Source organism: Anolis carolinensis, chromosome 1 (assembly GCF_035594765.1).
Source record: "Anolis carolinensis isolate JA03-04 chromosome 1, rAnoCar3.1.pri, whole genome shotgun sequence".
Lineage (NCBI taxonomy): Eukaryota > Metazoa > Chordata > Lepidosauria > Squamata > Dactyloidae > Anolis > Anolis carolinensis.
The window spans coordinates 271435927-271453190 of record NC_085841.1 but is presented as its reverse complement, the minus strand read 5'-3'; positions in this window follow the sequence as shown (position 1 = coordinate 271453190).

The window sequence follows — 17264 nt, the reverse complement described above, 5'->3', positions numbered from 1 at the left end:
CTTCATGACAACAAAACAGGAAGGGAAGAGCAGGCAATGTTGGTAAGGGATGATTTTCTTTCTTTCAGGGGAATTGAGGTGCTGGGGTGGGTTGGAATCCTGCCCATTCCCAGCCCTGCTGAACAGGCTTCAGCACAACTGGGCTGTTGGGCTAGTGGCCCTCTGCCAAGGCAGCTCAGAACATCCCTATGTGACCTCTATTCAGCTCAGAACTGGCATTTGTGTAGAAGGGCCCTAACTAGCAATTGTGAATATGGAACAATTGCAGTAATTACTCCATATTCATGATTACTCCTTAAATATACTTGTGACACGATTTCCATGATCATAATCTTTCCCTATCTTTTTTTCTAGGCATCAGCTGCATAGGAGAATGAGATCCATTCTGTTGCCAATTGGTGAGAGACAGAATGACATTTTCATCAGATTTGGTGAGAACTGCGCCAGGTAAGGTAGAATTAAGGCTTGATGCTACTTTCTCTGCCAGAGCTCCATGCTAGTTTGGTGAGGAACAAGCATTTTTTGGCAAAGAAGGCCCTCAGGTTTCCTTTGCTCTTTGCAGAGTGGAGTGTCCAGCCAACCACTCCACCCCTCATCCCCAGACATACTGGGGATCTACTCCTTCCCTCAACCCTTTCCCACTATAGCAGGCATGGGCAAACGAAGGCCCAGGGGCCGGGGTGCTCACCTCAGGCCCTCCTCATTTAACCTATCCTCTTGGCATAAGGACACGGCGGCCTACAGCAGCTGAGAGCCATCTGGAGTGCTCTCAGCTACTGTATGCCTTGCCCTCCTCCCAACATAAGGACAGTCTGAGTGGCCTCATCCTTATGCCAGGAGGACTGCTCAAGGAAAGCACATGGCGGCTGAGAGCCCTCTGGAGCACTCTCAGCTGCACCTGTCTCGCCTTCCTCCTGGCATAATCCCAAAATGACAGCCTGAGGATCAGGGGAGTCGCCATGTCTCTCACCTTCCTCCTGACATAAGAATGAAGCAAGCAGCCCCATCCTTATGCTATGAGTACAACCTGAGGATGACCCAGGCCCTACCCTGCCCTCTCCTGGTCCTGACCTCTTCTGGGCTCTACCCCTTGCAGGCCTGCACCCACACTCTCTCCTGGCTCAGCCCCCCTGGCCATGCCCACAATGTGGCTCCAAGGCAAGAAAGTTTGCTCATGTCTGTTCTTTAGGAAATTGATTTGCTCCTTGTGAGGCGAGGTGGCCAGCCAGATACCAGAACTGGAGCCAGCCTTCAGGGTTCCTTTGCTCCTTGCATGGTGAGGTGGCCAGCCAACCACTCCACCTGAGACCCTCAGCCTCCTCCTCCCTAACCCTTTCCTTCTTTAAGAGACTGATTTGCTCCTTGTGGGGTAATGTGGCCAGCCAGATTCCAGAACTGGAGCCAGCCTTCAGAGGGAGATGATTTTTCTCACATAGTGAGTTAAGGTAATCCAACATAATGCCCAACATGGGTGTACTGGTAGCTGGCAATTCACAGGCTCAGGAGGTTCTTGACTAAGGGCATCTCTGCAAGCAAGAATTAATCAATTTGGAGGCTGGATGACCATCTCTCATGAGAGTTTTGATGGTGCCTTTCTGCCTGAAAAAAGGGAGTCGGACTCAATGGCCCTTAGGGGTCCCCTCCAACTCTAGGATTCTACGAAAATGTAGAATTAGTTAATAGGTTTCTTCTATTGGTTAATCTGAGAGACATTCAGTGTTTTAGCTTTTTAAAAAGGTTTTAGTCAAAACTTTTTTAAATGCCCTAAAATTAGTAGATGTGTGAATATTTCAGAAAGTTGGGGAGGGGGGAATGATCCCCTGTTACCTTTTGTCGTTATATAGAAAATTCAAGGAGATCGCTCTTTGAAATTCCCCTAAAAATCCACTGATAAGCAAAATGTTCTGAAATTTGGTGGACTAAGAGTGGTAAGTATGTTCTAACATTGTAGCAAGTTCCATGCCAATAGTTGTAGAAATGAGGGAGAAAGGAGCCCCTGAATTTTCCCCCTTGCACAATTACTACAACAAAATAATAATTAAATTTCATTCCTCTTGCTATAGTAACAAATTTTTTTGCCAGGTACCCTTTGGAAACAATTTAGAAATGAAGTGCCAGCAATCCCCCCCCCCCCACACACACACACCACTACCACCCACCATTTTGTAATGAATTTAGAAACCTTTATTTAAATCGATCACACATCCCTAGTAGATACATCTTTGATTACTTAAACAAGTTTATTTAACTAAGTAGTTTACACAGAATACTGGACACCTTTTCTAGCTTTCATGCTCTTATTTTAAAGTCAAGCAAGAACATTTTTGTTTAATAGGCCTTTCAGGGAAAGGTTTTTCATATGCTTTTCAATGGTCTACTTTTCACTGATTTTAATTTATTGATAGTTCAATTGCACTTGGAACTTGTGCACAATGAAAATTTGATATGTGTATCTGTTTTCATTTTTGTAGTCTGCCTTGAATACCAGACTGCAGAAAAGGCAGGATATAAATCATCAATCATCATAGGACTGTAACTCTCATCTTCGCCAAACCGTTTACCCATTGACCCCATTTTGATGGCTTTTGAAGTTCATCATATCTTGAGGGCATCAGCTTAGAGAAACCTACTATTGGCTGTATACTGAAATGTCTTTCTTCTTTTATTTCCTTCGCTTGCCAGACTCCCTTAACAAGAGTCAATGTTTTCAAATGAACAAAGGAAAAACAGCTCATTTTGCACACAAAGGTCACGTAAATTAGCACTCAAGTTCCTCTAAAGTGCTTCTAAGCTTGAGTGTTCACTTTAATCCAAACCTTTTAAAATATACAATATATTTAACCTGACTTTCTCCTGAGCACTCTGGGGAAAAATGTTTTCCATGTATCTGAACAGACCATAATCGCTGGACGGTCAAAGGAGTCTGATTGTATTCCAACCACAATGTGATCTAGCAAATGCTTCCTAACAAAAGCAGCTTCACTCCCCAAAAGAAACAGATAAATATTGATAGCTGAAGGAAAACCACATCACCTCCATGTGGTTCATTAGCTTTTTGGCACTCCAATTAATTTCTGACAAGCCGGAGTTCCCAGCCCAGTAAAATATTGTTGTTCCAGCAGGCTTACTCCAATGTTTAGTCATAAGAGTCATACAATAATAACAGAACTGTGCCCTATCTTGACCAAAGGCACATTAGTTATTATCTGCATTGCAAACACCTACCACTTTGTGCTAACATTTTGACAGTAAATCTAAACAAAGCACTTAAAGCTACATCATAATTTTGAGATCTAACTGAATCATTTTCCTTCCAGCTGGCACCAGTAAAAAGTGTCCTATAACAAAAAAAGAAGAAGAAATGTAAATGGAACTGTATATGATGACTTCACTTTCTCTGTTTCTCAGTGCCTTCACAGTAGGAGCAGAAGTTTGATTTCATGAACAACGCATACAGTTTTATCAAGGTCTGAATGGGACAAATTACAGCACCTTCTCTTTCTCTCCTTGTTTGACATTTGTATACTGCTGGTTGTATAATTGTATTATTCTTTCTTTCTTATCGTATGCTGTTCATGTAACCCTATGAACTACTATGAGTTAGAGGGAAGAGGAATCATGCTATAATCTCCATGGGTTCTGAAATGTCCCTGGTAAACTTATTATTATTACAGTAGAGTCTCACTTCTCCAAGATAAACAGGCCGGCAGAACATTAGATAAGCGAAAATATTGAATAATAAGGAGTGATTAAGAAAAAAGCCTATTAAACATAAAATTACATTATGATTTTATAAATTAAGCACCAAAACATCAAGTTTTACAAGAAATTGAGAGAAAAAGCAGTTCAATACACAGTAATGTTATGTAGTAATTACTGTATTTATGTATTTAGCACCAAAACTTTGCAACATTTACTACAAAAACAATGACTACTAAAAGGCAGGCTGCCTTGGATAATATAGAACCTTGGATAAGTGAAGCTTGGATAAGTGAGACTCTACTGTATTTACATTTTATCAGTGGATTTTAACTCTGTATATCTTGCTCTATGCCTTTTAATACTGTTTTATCTCTTGTTTTAATGATGTTTTAATGATGTTGTATTTTGCCTCGAGCTGCAGGGAGAGACAGGTAAATTGTTGTTGTTGTTATTGTTGTTGCTGTTGTTGTTGTTGTTGTTATTATTATTATTATTATTATGCCAACCCTGATATTATTCTATATTCAGAATTGTATAATTAGTTCTGCATGCCACCAGCATTAAAACTACAATATGTTTACCACTTTTGATGTTTTGTTTTCTCTTTATTATTTTGTGCTCATGTGCTTTATATAGATTGTATAATGTTTTCTCTTATAGTCTAAGTCAGGCATGGGAAAAAGTTTTTGCCCTGGGACCGGGGCAGGGTGAGCCCAGGAGGGGGTGGGGCAGGGGGCAAGGCCAGGGGCAGGACATCCTCAGGCTTTCCCCCCAGCATAAGAATGGGGATGCTCGCCCCATCCTTATGCAGGGAGGAAGGTGAGGCTTTGGAGGTCCCTCAGTCCCTGTCCGCCTCTCCCTTCTGCCAGCATCAGGACAGGGCCACTCACCCTGTCATTATGCTGGGAGGAGGGCCCAAGGAAGGCACAAGGCTCCTGAGAACACTCTAGAGGGCTCCCAGCCACCACATGCCTTCCTCTGTCATCCTTTCAGCATAAGAACACGGCAGACTGTCACATCCTGATGCCCAGAGGATGGGGGAAATTTTGAGGACGGGGCATAAGGGCCCATAGGACTGTGTCCAGCCTGCAGGCCTTAGTTTGCCCATGCCTGGTCAAAAAAATAATGCTTTCACACCTCTTTAACTGTCATGGCTTAATGCTATGGAGTCATACTGTGTTTCCCCAAAAATAAGACAGTGTCTTATATTAATTTATGCTCCTAAAGATGCTCTAGGTCTTATTTTCAGGGGATGTCTTATTTTTCCATGAAGAAGAATTCACAATTATTGTTAAAAAAAAAAAAAAGAATGTGTATTATATACTGTACAGTAGCTGTCATCACAAACCAGCATAACCAGACAAACTGTGAATCCTATCAAGAATTTCTTGTTACTACCATTATTTCCATGGTCTATGGAACAATCTATGGCACGTACATTTACCAATCCTGCATGCTCTGGTATTGTTTGGTGGGCATGCTTTCTAACAAAAACTTTGCTAGGTCTTACTTTCGGGGGAGGCCTTATATTTAGCAATTCAGCTAAACCTCTACTAGGTCTTATTTTCAAGGGATGTCTTATTTTCAGGGAAACAGGGTAGGAGTTCTAGTTTTATAAGGTCTTTAGCCTTCTCTGCCAAAGAGTGCTGGTGTCTCACCAATCTACACCTCCCATGATTTCACAGCATTAAACCATGGCAGTTAAAAGGTGTGTCAAACTGCATTAATTAATTTGTGTAGATGTATTCCTGGTCTCTGGAGCAGCAGAAAACAAGCTGGTTCCATCTATGACATCCTTTCAAATAATTAACTTCTCTGTCTTCAAGTTAAACTTATCCAGCTCCCTAAGCTACTCCTTAAAGGGCTTGGCTATTAGACATTTTACCATTTGGGTCATCCCCTTCTGGACATGTTCCATTTTATCAATATTGTTCTTGAATTGTGTTACCCAGATGTGGACACAGTATTCCAGGTAAGGTCTAATCAACACTGAGCAGAGTGGCTTTCCCTGGGGTGACTCATTAATCAATCAGAAAGTAAATGGGACACAGTCTGAAGGGGGAACAGAACTGGATAGGGCGGGCAGGGTCTGTATTTCCTGTTGCAGAAGCTGTCTTAATAAGAAGAATCTGGGGCCAAGTGGAAGGAGGCAAGGAACAGTTAAGGATTTTTCTTCTAGCCTGGAGTGTCCTGAGAAAATGTAGAGGTTTGTTTTTCCATGTGTGAGTATCAAATATGAAGAATACAATGTGTGTGAAAGCTAAGGAGGCAGAAGAGACTATAATAGAGCTTTTCTATTAGGCAATAGAACTTCCTCACTGTGAGAGGTGTTCAGCACTGGAACTCTCTGCCCCGGAGTGTGGTGGAGGCTCCTTCTTTGGAAGCTTTTAAGCAGAAGCTGGATGGCCATCTGTCAAGGGTGCTTTGAATGTGATTTCCTGCTTCTCAGTAGGTGATTGGACTGGATGGCCCATGAGGTCTCTTCCAATTGTCTGATTCTATGAGGAGTTCTTTTATTATCATTGTTACAGCAAGTCTTTATCTCTATTCCTTTAACACATATTACATAATATATTGAGGATTCTAACAATTTTAATTTTAAGTCCATTGGTTGTATCTTCTTCTATCTTCTCACATTATCTCCTGGTCTTCATATATCTTTTTCCAGTTTCTTCAATGGAAATTAAACTGAATATCTCATAGCAGATTATTTCACATTAAGACTTTTCTTAAATTCTATCTAAAAAGACAGTTCTACAATTTTATCATTCTCATGCTGTCTCTTTTTTTGTATTTACATCAAATCTATTTTCCATAAATTCTATCGTCTATCTATCATCTGTGTTTCCACACACACCCCCACATACATAATGTATCCTGGAAATATATATATATATATATATATATATATATATATATATATATATATATATATCTCCTGTCTTCCAAGGCTAGCGTCTTGGTGGTGGGCCCATGACTGTAGAGCCCTATTCTGGATCTGCATGGTTTTTCACAGTGGGGACAGATTTCCAGACAGAAGGCAGTCCTGACAAGGGTTTGCTTGATGCACCTTCTCCTGGCACATTTCTCTCTTTCACTCTCCATTCATGCCTCTTCAAAATCCATGGCACTACTGGTAACAGCTGATCTCCAGTTAGAATGCTTGAGGGCCAGGGCTTTCCAGTTCTAGATGTTTACTTCACATTGTTTTAGCTTAGCTTTAAGCCCATCCAGGCCCGTAGCCAGGATTTTGATTCCGGGGGGGGGGGGGAGCTGAGTCTGAGTAAGAGAGGATCTACCCTAGCAAATCTTTTGTATTGTTATCCCAATACCCCCATGCATATGGGATATATTGAGCATGGTGATGAGATCATGATATGAATAAACATAACAGGAGCTGCTTACAGGGAGCGATCAACCTCCCTGTTCAAGCAGCTCCACTGGCTGCCGATAATATTCCAAGCCCAATTCAAGGTGCAGGTTATTACCTATAAAGCTCTAAACGGTTCAGGACCTGCCTATCTTCGTGACCGTGTCGTCCCCTATGAACCTACATAATCTCTAAGATCCTCTGGGAGGACCCTCCTCTCGCTTCCATCTTCTTCACAGTTATGACTGGTGGGGACGAGAGAGAGCGCCTTCTTGGCTGTGGCCCCCCAGCTCTGGAACTCCCTCCCTAGGGACATTAGGTTGGCTCCCTCTCTATCCTCCTTCAAGAAACAACTGAAGACCTGAATGTTTAGGTTGGCCTTTGGTGAGACAGTCACTGGATGACCAGCCTCAGTTGGCATTATAACTCTATCCTGAATTTTATTAGGTTCCTTTTATTCGGGTATTTTAACTGATGATGTTATTTTTATATTGCTGCTGCAGTTCCCCCGCCCGCCCCACCAATGAAGTCGACTGAATTGTACTTGGTGGTTGATTGATATTATTACCGCAGTATTAACTACTGTTTTATTGTGTTTTATTTTTTGTATATTGTGCAATGTATTTATGCTGTTGTTTTTGTAAATTATGCTGGTCGGGCCTTGCCCCATGTGAGCCGCCCCGAGTCCCTGTGGGGATATGGTGGCATGGTATAAATAAAGTTTGTTATTATTATTAATATTATTATTAATAATTATTATTATTATTAATTATTATTATTATTAACAGTTTAAATAATAAATGTAAGGCCTTCTCGCGGACCACCCTGAGAATTTGGGGGGGGGGCTGAAGCCCCTCAAGCCCCCCCCCCCCCCCCCCCCGGCTACATGCCTGAGCCCATTTTTCAATCCCTTTTGCTGTCCACCAACATTCCATTTTTTATTCTTTAACTGAGAGTTAAATAATAATAATAATAATAATAATAATAATAATAATAATAATAATAATAATTTTATTTTTATACCCCGCCCCATCTCCCCGAAGGGACTCGGGGCGGCTTACATGGGGCCAAGTCCAGGTCACAAACAATATAAAAACATAACAATAAAACAATCAATCAACAATAAAACAAATCATAGGTCAAGATACAATAAATATACTATGATAAAATCCTGGGTCGGCTCTAAAAAAGAACTGGGCCAAAAAAGTGCAATTAGTGTCAGATTCAATCAAGGTGAGGTAGATCCCAGAACTATTGTCCCGTTAAAGTGCTGGCAAAGGCATACACTATGGCCTGCTAAAGGAATAGGATATAATAAGTGAGATAAGCAACAAGTCAATCCGTTACTATGGAGATTAGTCACCAAAGGCCTGTTGGAAGAGCCAGGTTTTCAGACTCTTCCGAAAGGTGAGGAGGATGGGGGCCTGCCTGATCTCCCTGGGGAGAGAGTTCCAGAGCCGGGGGGCCACGATGGAGAAGGCCCTCTCCCTTGTCCCCACCAACCGCGATTGTGAAGGTAAAGTAACTGCGTTGTGAGATGGTGATCAGATATTCAGCAAAGTTGGTGGTGGAGGATCATCACTTCAGTGCTGGTGTTCTTTGCTTTTTCTAGAATGCTGATGTTTGCCTGTTTTCTGTCTGCAGGATCTTTCGGAGGCAACACTGATGGAATCTTTCCAGAAGTTGAGAATGTTTGTAGATGGTCCATGTTTCACAGGTGTACAATAGGGTTGTGTATTCGGCGTAAAACCTGCCCCATTTCATGTCCTGGATTTTGTTGGGAGCCCCAATCCATTTTTGAGACATTCCTGAAATTGGGAGGGTGTTCTCAGTTTGGGGCCCTGAAAATTGGACCACTATGGGGGGGGGGGGGCTTCCCACTCACTGGCTCCCCTTTCTGGCATGCAAGCTTCCGTTCTTACCTGACACCTGCTATCTCAGAGGAAGAGGCACTCTGCACACCTGCAGCCAAGCTCCAGGCCTGCCTGCATTCCCCACCACAAAAGCGTTTGTGGTGGGCCATGCCTACAGCTGAGCTCTGGGCCTGCCTGCATGTCCCCCCTCACACACATTCTTTTTCCAAGGCAAGGAGGCAAGTTTGGCTGCACACAAATGCATGCTTTCATGTTGATCAGATTTTCATGTGAGGAGGGGGCTTCTTTTTATGCTCCCAAAGAAATGGAAGATACGAAAGAAATGTTAGAAACAATAGGAACAAATTCCATGCACAACTGTAGTGTATAACAGAATTGGAAGGACACTAGCTTTATAAATGAGGATCTTGGTATCCCTACGAATGTCCTGATCCTCAAACACTCTCTGCTGTATTAAAAATGTTTGTCTCATAGAGCTCAGACAGTGTTGTATTTTGGCATCGATGTTAACTTTTGGAGATAGGTGGCAGCGTAGGTAGCAGATATAGTAAACTTTTGTAGCATTAAACCATTAAGCTTTATTTCTGGCATTGCAGAGAGATTAGTTGGTGCCTGCTGATAGAGCACTGGTCCTCTGGAGGGGTGAACACCATTCTAGAATTCTTAAATAGGAAGAAAGTGGTTTGTGAAGATTCTTGCGAGGATTTTTCTGGTGAAGGTTAAAAGTGATAAAACCTTAATTAATTAATTAAAACCTTGATAGTTTCCACAGTCTGTTCTTTCTCCCTTTTTGAAAGGAAGATCACCCACACTTCTTTGATGAGCTTGTGGAGTTGTTGTGTCAGCTCAGGCCCACTTTCTTTAAATATTTCAGCAGGAATATATATGTACAGTAGAGTCTCACTTATCCAAGCTAAACGGGCCGGCAGAAGCTTGGATAAGTGAATATCTTGGATAATAAGGAGGGATTAAGGAAAAGCCTATTAAACATCAAATTAGGTTATGATTTTACAAATTAAGCACCAAAACATCATGTTATACAACAAATTTGACAGAAAAAGTAGTTCAATACGCAGTAATGTTATGTTGTAATTACTGTATTTACGAATTTAGCACCAAAATATCATGATATATTGAAAACATTGACTACAAAAATGGCTTGGATAATCCAGAAGCTTGGATAAGCGAGGCTTGGATAAGTGAGACTCTACTGTATTAGGGCTGTGCAAAAAATTGTAAAAGGGTCATAAGACAAAAGAGATTTATTAGATCTGTATTTATAACTGGATTAATGAAGACCATGCAGCACAGCTCTTCCATACAAACAAATGAAAACATCCATTTACACAGTTTTGTAAGAACTCTGTAACTGTTCTAAGTCCGAATGAGTCAGTTTATTCTTTCAGCTCAAGCAAACTCTACTGGGCAGTGCAGGCAAACTTGTTAGGTCACATGCTATCCTCAGCCTCTCAGGACTGAGGTCTGAGGAAAAGGGAGGGATCCCATTAATAATATATAATAATAATTGTTTTTATTTGTAAAATTTTGAAAATTTCCTAAAAATCAAAAGATAGATGGATCTTTTTGAAAGATGGCATAAATGACGCCCTACTCCTTTTCTGTCGCTGAGGAGAAATTCCAGAGGATATCTCTTTTGGTTTTTCTTTATAAAAAAGTTAGGCAAAACTTCACAAATTCAGTGGATGTGTGAATCTTTCTGAAACCTAGAGGAAAGGATTCCCTCATTATGGTGTGTCATTGTAGAGAAATTTGAGAGGATACCTCATGCATTTTAAAAAAAAGTCATTTGCAAAAACTTCAAAAATATCCTAAAAATCAGCGGATGAGCTAAATGTTCTGAAACTTGAGGGGCTTAAAGTGGTAAATGTGTGCTACAATTGTAGCACGTTTCATCACAAGAGCCCTAAAACTGAGGGAGGGAGCAGCCCCTTTAGTGTCCTCATTGGTGCAAATGGGTGAATAACGTAACGAAAAACTAACAACTTTTTTGGAACTCCATAATAGATCCAACATGGACCCCTTACACCTTTTTCTAAACACTTCAGAATCAAAACAGGGATGGTGCAAATTTCATTAAGACAAACAAAGCATGTTTTTAATAGTATATATGAGCTGGGTTCAAAACTTAGCAATGTATTGTTGCCAAGTTTAAAAATTGATTTAAATTTGCAAACTTTTAAAACTGTGATTGTGGACCTTGTCACACACACCGCAGGAAATGGCTTTTAAGTAGGCAACCCAGGTTTAAGATGGCTTGGTGGGGATTGGATACATACCACAGAGCAACAAAAAAATTTCTTGGTGTCTTAGTTTTTAGGCCTGTTCCTGGAATTATTTCGCATGCTGATTTGGAAAATTGCATTGAATAGACCACATCAGCTCTAGTTTTTTTGATATGGTTATCATGATTTTCTATGGGTGAGCAAATGAAGATTGTTATGTGACATATGTTCTGTATCTCAAAAACTAGACCAGATAAAGAGGAAAACTGGTGCCATTTTTGGAATCAGCCATTCAAATATACCCAGAAACAGTTCTAACATTTGAGGCATCAAAATGTGTATTGACCAGTGTATTGTGTACATATACCCACCCCATTACACCCAGTTCTCTCCTTTTCATATCTAATAAAATGATGCACCTTTGACTTATCATACAGCAAAGAGATGACTCCTCCCAAACTGTGAGAAATGTTTCTAGTCTCCATGCTTTTTCTTCTGTACTCTACATGTTTTTCCTGTGTGCATGTGTGTGCCTTCCTCCCTTTTCTTCTGTCTTCGGCATGTTTGTGTCTCCCTGTTTTCCCTTACAAATTTATTGAGTAAAAAGGGGGTTTGACTCAAAAAAGCTTAAGAAGCCCTGCTTTATGCCACTGTCTTTCTTTTATTATTACTAGGGAAAGTAGAAAACATTTATGACTTCTACTTAGGGTTTTTATCTGACTACCACTGGAAGTATACTACCAGATGCTTTTACAAAGGAGAATTGAACAGGAAGAAAAGACCATCTCCAAACATGCTAAAAGACATGTCACCATGATAAGCTGAAAGTGATCCGCAGATGGGTCTGGAATCACATGTCAAAAGCCATGTCTATGAAACATGTGAAGAAATTAAAGACAAGTGGAGTCGATTTCCACGCATCTTTAAAAAGCTACTGTTTGTAGTTCCTTTGCCTATGGTTGCCTATGGGTTACCTGTGAAATGGACTATGTGTCATGTGATGGAACTCATAGGAACAAGTATGCAAAGGACATCAGAGATGGGATATTGTACTGTGTGATAATGTTCTGTGTTTGCAATCGGTCTCATAGAAATAAAAATATATTGATTCAAGATTAAATTTAAGTATAACCCTTCATACAACAAATCTCAGCAAACCTCACCATTGTTAGAAACCTCTGAAAGATTACACTTTGTCCATTCCAAGATGTGCACAGTATGAGTGCATATGGTACCCTTGACCAGGGAAAGACCTCTTGTGAATGCCTCATTTGCTAAACACCTGAGGCCTAGTCAAGAATGACCATTGGCTACACTTTTATCTTGTGATGTATTGGTATGTATTTTATATTGATGTTTTTACTGTATGTTATTGGGCTTGGTCCCCATGTGAGCTGCCCCGAGTCTCTTTGGGGAGATGGGGCAGGATACAAGAATAAAGTTATTATTAAAGTTATTATTGACCTGGCCTCAGGTCAATGATGCTATGCATTCGTTGGAATTTATAACATTATTGACCCAGGACAAACTCAGATTTAAGTTTAGTTCCTCATGACTCCTACCTTAAGCAATTCTTCCAATGCCATCATTCACTCAACCTTTGAACACCGTGAGATGTTTAGATACAGCGAGTCCAGCTCCAGGTTATATTCGCAACTTGACAATTCTGTCATACGAATTAGCACTTAGATTGCACTTTTCGGAAACATCTTTAACATGGAATCAGGGATAGTAACACCATCAACTTGGCAAAAACAGCAAGAAGATGGAGGGCACCATGTTTTTCAGTCATTGAATATTTGGAATAGGCTGTGATTATTTTGCTTTTTTTACCAGAGCTCCTGGAATGCAGATCTAAATTGTCTTAATTGTTGAAGAGAAGCAGCAAAGTTGCAATGACATTCTTGGCCCACTGCCCAGATATTCTTCCTTTTCACACATTATGTAATTAATTCTTTGGTCTTATCCACCTGTTTAATAATTACATCATTTTCATAAATTATAGGACTGCTAGAAATACTTCCCTCCCACCCAAACATATATGCCTATTAGTCAACACTTTGATGTAATTCCAAAGATCTATATTTTAGAGGCAAACAAGTACAAACCTGAACAGGTTAGAGTCACTGAGAACTTTGCTCAAGGACTTAGCCATTCTGAAATTCTCCAGCTTTGCAAACATTTAGAGAGTATAGCAACTGTCAGAGTTTAGCAGCTGTCTTGAGATTGCTTAATGTATATGGCTGAAAAGCTTCAGGATTTAAAATCCATCCATGACAACCAACAGGAGCTTGGGGAAGAATGGCCTGTTTCTAGGAGCGGTCCCAGCAAACTGCGAAAGAGTCAAGCAATAAAGCAAGTTGATCAGCAATTCTGGAAAGCCAGAGGAGGTGCCAAGCAAAGTCCAAGCACTTTAAGTGGAATCCAGACAGACAAAGGGCTCATCTAGAAAGGGAGAAAGTTTCTTGATGAACTTCCAGTTTTGAATTTACCTCCATAGGTTTGCATCCAAATTCTTTTTTGAAATATCCTGGGTTCCTGTGCCTCCTGCTTGATTGTATCCTTACTCTTTCTCCTCCCATTGATCATATGTCATACTCATGCAACATTTCAGAAATTAATTTTCAGCAATCTCCACAAGACTTCCTTGTTGTTATTCAGGAGTTCTAGTCAAAATGCTAACATACCAAACTAGCCAAACATTAGAATAATTTTTATTACAGAGACATTTTTGAAGGAAGGAGCTGATTAACTACTGAAGATAACAGCCCAACTGTTATAGAGAAATCTGGGCAAATAGCACAAAAACCCAACAATGGGAAAGGGAGCCTTAAATAAGCAGTTGGGGAAAATGCAGAGTGTCTTAAATGTCTATACACTAATGCACACAACGTGGGAAATAAACAATATTAACTTGACCTCTTAATATGTTTAGGAAAGCAAATATAATATATTAGGCATCATGGAGACCTGGTGGGAGGAGTCTCATGACTGGAATGTAGTAATAGAGGGGTAAAACCTATTTTAGAGAACGAAATCAAACAGGAAAGGAGTGGGAGTAGCATTATATGCCAAAGATGTATCACCTGAAGAAATCCATGATTTAAATTCGGAAAGCAGGTTGACAGAACATAGGTAAATATTAAAAGAGAGAGAACCAATAGGGATGTCACTGTGAAGGATCTAATACAGATCTCCAAACTGAGAATTTACACGATGCCTTCCTGAAACAGATTAACATTGAACAGATATGCAGAAAGAAGAAATGCAGTAGTAACGAGATTTTCTGGGATTTTCTTCCTTGATATTCTGGGTTATATGGCTTTGTGGAAAGGCCCTAAGTAAGTTTAAACACTGTTCCAGTTCACATATCAAAGTGAATTAAAATATGCGGAAGCAGTTCTTAATACAACCGTCTATGGGCATTTCTTCAGCATAATTACCGTTTATTGTATCAGTCACCCAGGCAATGTTAATATATATGGTAACAGCTATGAAGACATTTGTTATGAACTAGCTCATGTTTTGAGTGGTGATAATATGACAGATAGTTAGAACAATTAAGGGTCAGCATAATCCAATTAATTCACATATTTTACAGAGACCCTTAGTGGGTCTCAAGCAATAACTGATGATAGGAAATTCTTGTCATGATGGATAATGTCCAGTTTTGGTAGCTGAAAAGCTTTAAATCCAGCTGGCCATTAATTGCTGGGGAAGATCCAACCTGCAACACATAATGCTAAATGTTTACAATAAAAACATTATTTGTGTATAGTCCCATTTATTGTAATAATTATATAAGTGAAAAATAATTAACTGAATGCTATTGCAAATCTTGTAACATACTAGTACACTTAAAATCAAGTAATAAAGTGTTTAAAGAATTTAATAAGCATTGGAGCTAGTGATTTAGGAAGCAATCTGAAGACCAGATCCTAGGAGAAAAGATAGAAGGGTTCAAATTACAAGAGAGGAGATTCCATCTGAAAATTAGGAAGAAGTTCCTGACTGTAAGAGCTGTTCAGCAGTGGAACTCTCTGCCTTGGAGTGTGGTGGAAGCTCCTTTCTTGGAAGCCTTTAAACTGAGGCTGAATGGCCATCTGCCAGGGGTACTTTGTGCTTTTCCTGCATGGCAAGGGGTTGTATTAGATGCCCCATGAAGTCTCTTCCAACTCTATTATTCTATTATTCTAAGACACAGTTAAGAGATGATACAATGGCATTCTTCAAATATTTGAAGGGCTTTTATATAGACAATAGAATAAATTTGATCTGTTTTGCCAGAGAGTAAAAATGAGTAGAACAAGCAGATTTAATTCACAAGAAAAGGTTTTCAAAATTGGGGGGGAAATTGATGTTCAATAGTGAAACAGACTTCTATTAGGAGTGTGGTCTCTCCATTAGAACATTTTAAACAGAAACTATGTATCTGGTGGAGGTCCAGTATTGTTAGGGAATAAGGTTGTAATACTCTTGAAGGAAGCAACAGGTACCTTTCTCCTCATTGTAAGACAATTTTCCAAAACCATATAGTTTTCAAACCCTATTTGCAATTCAGGACTTATTCTGTGCAGAATTTGCAAATTGTCTCTGCACACGAAACTATGCAGAAATATTTTCTACTATAGAAAGCAATTTCCTCTAGAGAAAAGTCTACTCTCTGTGCAAATCAACCTTGTGTCAAATTTACAGAGTAAGTTCCTAATTATTCTGCAGAAAAAATAACATTTCTCCTATTTCTTGCACAGAAAAAAGCCCTGGCTCTCAGATATGAATGAACTGGGAGAAAAACTGTTTTGTTGTTGTTTTTGCTTCAATTGGTAAATTTGGAATGACTGACTTTCATATGCCTTTCACAAAGTAGTGGAAGAGATCTAACTCTGCCTCACTTATGGGCAATATTTGAAAAACTACAGCTTTACACAAATTATCTTCTGCTAAATAAGGAAAAGCAGCTATGGAGCTTAGCTATAGGTCACTAAATTCCACAACCTATTTTATTATGTGGAAGTGACCCATAGGCTAAATAACAGTAGCACATTCTACCCAGATTCAATTTAAGGTATTGATAGTGACCAAAAAGCCACAAATGCTTCGGCAGCCGGATGCATGAGTGACTTTCAGTTTGCATCCGAAAACCTGCATGGATGTCATGGCCAAATGATGCTTACTTGGGATTTTAAATAGGAGTACCAACTTTGTGGAACGCCTTCCCAAGAGAGGAGTGATGGACTCCTGCATTTGAGTTTTTTAGGTACCAGATCAAAACTTGGCTCTTCTGTAAAGCCTTTGGCAAATGCAATTCAGTTTTCCTGAGTCTGCTAGGTAGTGCCTTGCCGCTGCTTACTGCTTGACCAAACTGTTCTCTGCTGCTTTTCCATTGAAATATAGAAGCAGTTTGTATGTTAGCAGATTGTTAACATTTGTTTTATTTTTTGACTGAAAACTACTGTCTTTGGTAGATACAAAAAAGGATGTAGATCATAATTACAAGCCCCCTGTCCATGGACTTTATTTATATCCATGGTTCCACTTACACATACTCCAAAACTCCCCCCACCCAAAAGTATTTGTTGACCTTATCAGATCTTCTAGTATGATTCTATGGTGTGGAAGTATTCTGCCCAATAATAGTCAAAAGGAAGGCTGAGTGAAGGAAGATAGATGCTTTTGAACTTTGGTGTTGGAGGAAAATCCTGAGAGTGCCTTGGACCGCAAGAAGACCCAAACAGCCCATACTCCAGGAAATAATGCCCGGCTGCTCTCTGGAGGGAAGGATATTAGAGGCAAAGATGAAGTATTTTGGCCACATCATGAAAAGACAGGAAAGCTTTGAAAAGATCATGATGCTGAGGAAAATGGAAGGAAAAAGGAAGAGAGGCTGACCAAGGGCAAGATGGATAGATGGTATCCTTGAAGTGACTGGCTTGACCTTGAAGGAACTGGGGGCGGCAATGGCTGACAGGAAGCTCTGGCATGGACTGGTCCATGAAGTCATGAAGAGTCAGAAATGACTGAATGATTAAACAACAACAACAACAAATAGTCAAAATATAGGATTCACTATTATCC